Below are 4,344 nucleotides of genomic sequence, written 5' to 3'. Positions count from 1 at the left end.
CTGGGTATAACCAGTAGAAACAGGGCAGCGAGTGGTAGGTTGTTGGCGTTTCTATGGAATTGGCTGTCAAAATCTAGTCTAGCTGTCAATTTTTGTTTTACCGCGCGGATTCCACAAATGTAAAAGTGGGTGAAAATTTCCCACTTACTAAGTCTTTATCGGAGCTTACAAGCTCAATTAAGAGTTGCTTTTGGCAATTTGTAATATGTCCCGCAGTCATTTCTGTTTTGAATAACGAATAACTGTTGTCTGTTTGACAGTCACACCATAGAAATCCCAAAAACATCAGGAACATAGACAATATTCACAGGGGTGCCAATATAATCATCTCTTCTACCAACTTCGACCGTTCGACGCTCAAGAATACGTAAAATTGAAACATTCGAAAAAGTTAGTCGCGACGACTAGTAGTTTTTCACTCGAAGACGGCGCATACGAAAACGATTGATCGTTTAACTCCAGAATCGCAGGCCAGGACAAATGCAATAGCATATAGGTACACGTGTTCTGATGTATTAGGAATGTATTAAAAGTTTAATAGGAAACGGCCTGCAATTCCGTTTTCAATCAGCAATACTCATTTTTCTCCATGTGTGGATATGAGATTTTATTCCAAATAAATTAGATGGACAGTAGAATTATTTATGTGTTCCAAAGAGAAATACACTTTCGGTATCCTTTACTCTGGTAAAAGACTTCCATCTAGAATTAAAATATGGCTTCAGTTTGGGTTCGAAATCATATTGAGAGCAAAAACGGCTAACGCGGATTGCATATTAGGGCTTTATTCTGATTTAAGGGATGGTGTGATTTTTCTCACTATCTCAAAATAACGTATAGACAGTAAGTAACCTTTCTCTTTTTTTAAAGGTCTAGTATGCAAAATCACAGAATAAATCGTAAGTTTGTATAAAAAACAAACACACAGACACTCTTATCACAGGACGTCCCAAAAGTAGTAGATTACTATTGTAAGGCTGATAAGCCAACTAATGGCAGGCAACAATTTTAGACTGTTATCAATAGCAGGATTATGAAAGGTTTCGTAATAAAAAACAGAATATTAGTGTATCGAATTTTGTAGCCGTAGCACACGAAAAACTGAACTAAGGTGTTTTTTCAAGAATTTCGTAAAAGTGTCAATATCCCGAAAAGACTTTTTACTTTAGTCATTTTTTGATTTTCTGGTCAGCCATTAGTTGGCCTTTTAACCTTACAATGGATAACGTTGACTTTTGGGACAACCTCTATTTTAGAATATGGAAATTAAATTTTGTAATGGTTTTCGAACTTTTTTACGTGATTTTGAAATATTCGTGTTTGGTGAAATTCGCTTATGGGACCTTAATAATTTACATTCGCAAGTACGACTATAATTTAATTTATTTCTTTGATCTTTATTATTAATTTTATCACCGGCTACTCCACGACATTAAATACCAGCACCAATCAAACATAAGTAGTTATTCTTAAACTGCGATATGTTTAATAACTAACCGAAAGCATACTTTTCAAAGAGCCGCTCCGTGATATCCTAATGATTAAGTGCACCAACTAATAGCTTCAGGTGACTCTTAATTTACATTTTGGCCAATAAACTAAAAAAACTAAATTTGTCTCATTAGTATAATTTCCAAAACTATTTTGCAATTTCGCAATGTTACAGAATTTCAGTGACTTGCGTCACTGTCCTTGTATTAATTTTATTAGAGTTAACTTATTTAAGCTTGTAAACTTCATTGTAATATTTAATCATTGAAGAAGATTATATCCCAACAACTCTTTTGACGGCCTCCGTGATCGAGGGAAAGAGCTCTCTACTAGCAATCCGGAGGTCACGGGTTCAGATCCCGGCGTTCGCAAGTAAATTCATAAATAAAGAGGACCGAATAGCTTTACAAACTCCTTTAAAAAGTGATATAAACTTGTGAAAAGTGCTGAAACAAAAACTAGGGTAAACAGATATCGCAGGATAGGTTTATATGTTACTTTTTATCATCGATTTAATGATTTTACATCACTTTTTAAATGTGTGTTAAATTGTCATTGTATTGAGTTATCAGGAAACCAATTTTTTATTGATTAATTTGTGTTGTTTTACAATTTAGTAATTAAAAATAATATTACACTGTAACTTATATAATATCTGCGGTACGTTCTACAGTGAAAGATACTCTCAGTATTGCCGTGGTATAAGAATGGTTCAGAATTGAAACGTTGCTATAAATGGCTTTACCATGTTTGGTGACTGGATCCGAATAGCCAAATACTTCCAGATATTCCTTTTTTCCATATCCTTCTCCTCCCCACTACCCCAATTGGGAATGCCATAGACTCACTGGTTCCAGCTGCTTGGAGCGGTTGGGACTCTTGTGCGTTATTCACACAAAAAAGAATGAATGAGATAAAGACACAGAAAATAAAAAAAATATATCTACAACTGAGACTCGAACTCGGATCCACTGGTCTTAATGGGACTTTCATCTCTACCAACTGATATATTGCCACTTATGTAATTACATTCCAACACCGGCCGGCCGTTTTGATAGATTCCCCTATCTTGATAAACTTATCTTGTTCTACCGGTATTACAATGAAAGATGCTCTGAGTAAAAGATAGTCAGGAAACATATGCACACAGTTAACAAATCTCACCGAGAACGGTTCATTTATACCAGTGCTCCGCAACCTTTTCTCACCTACGACACACTAAATTTCTTCCTAAAATTCCGCGGCACACCGAAAGCTAAAATATATAGGTATTAAATTGATACACAAATTTTACAAAAATTTCTTGTTTTTTATTTGAAAAGTATACATACATACATATAACTATAACATATTTATTTTTACGCAATCTTAATAATTAATGAGCGATCAATTGTTAAATTAACCTGCGCTTGTTTCAATCAACACGAAAGTTTTATATTCGGCTCGATTTTTGTCGAAATTCTTGGTCGAAACCTTTTAAGCATGACCGCTTATCATTTTTAATGAATACAAGCGTTGAAAAACTCTGCTCACATAAATATTTCGTTGAAAATGGAAATAGTGTTAAGAATACTTTGACGGAAATGCGAGGATATTCTTTTTTTACGTAAATCCAGAAAACATCTAATGGATCTTCGGAGAAGTGAAGTTTTAATGTCATGTCATTATTTAAATCTGTAAATTTCTCTCAAATTTGCAGAGGCAGTGCTTCTGTAGAATTTATTGCATTGGTTGCAAAAGGATTTCGAATCCAATCGTATTGTTCCGTATTAATGGAATAAAAATACCGACCAAATTTCTGCTGAAGCATACTTAAATATTGTTGGGCCAGATCCACAGTTAAATGTTTGTTTTCAATTGTACTATGGTTGGTCTTTTGGTACATTTCCAAACATCCTTTTTGCAACTCTTTCTGCCATAGTTCGTTATTAAGTTCATTCAAATGCTCGAATATATCAGCCATATATGCAAGTTTGGCTATCCAGTAATTATCATCGAGGTGCTGATATAGTTCGGGCATATTTTGATTTAAAAGAAACTCACGCACCTCGTGACGAAGCTCAAACCATCTAGCCAAAACTTTGCCTCGGGATAGCCAAAGAATTTCAGTATAAAACAATAAGGATTCATATTCGGCTCCCATTTCTGCACAGAGTATTCCAAAGATTCGCGAGTTTTGAGCTCTTGATTTAATTATGTTTACGATTTTAATGCATTCATTCATCGTGCTCAAAAGTTCCTCTGGTAAATTTTTGACCATCAATGCTTCGCGATGTATGCAGCAGTGTGAAAATTGTAACGTTGGATTTTTTTGTTTTACACAAGAGACAAAACCCTTTTTACTACCCGTCATTGCCGTAGCGCCATCCGTGTAAACAGCAATGCAATTGCTCCATTTAATATTATATATATTTGGAAGAAATCATCGGTTACTTGAAAAATTTCTTTACCGGTAGTTCGTTTTGAACCTCCTTACAAAATAAATAATGTTCTTTAATAAAGTCCACGTCAACGAAACGAACAATAGCTATTTTTAATATCGGTTGTTTCATCGATCTGAAGCGCAAATTTTTCAGCCAATAACAGTTTTCTAATCAGTGTTCCGAACATATTGTGAATACGTCTTTTAACAGTATCGGCAGACAATCAAAAATAGAAAATATTATGAAAAATATTTTGCCACTGTGTATTAAATACGTAATGATATATTGTAAATTGTCAAATACATTGAATTTGACCGCGGCACACCTGTGTCCGGCTCACGGCACACCTGTGTCCGGCTCACGGCACACCTGTGTCCGGCTCACGGCACACCAGTGTGCCACGGCACACCGGTTGCGGAGCACTGATTTA

Source organism: Hesperophylax consimilis, chromosome 15 (genome assembly GCF_061612785.1).
Source record: "Hesperophylax consimilis isolate HC1 chromosome 15, BYU_Hcon_1.0, whole genome shotgun sequence".
Classification (NCBI taxonomy): domain Eukaryota; kingdom Metazoa; phylum Arthropoda; class Insecta; order Trichoptera; family Limnephilidae; genus Hesperophylax; species Hesperophylax consimilis.
Note: the sequence above shows the minus strand (reverse complement) of the source record.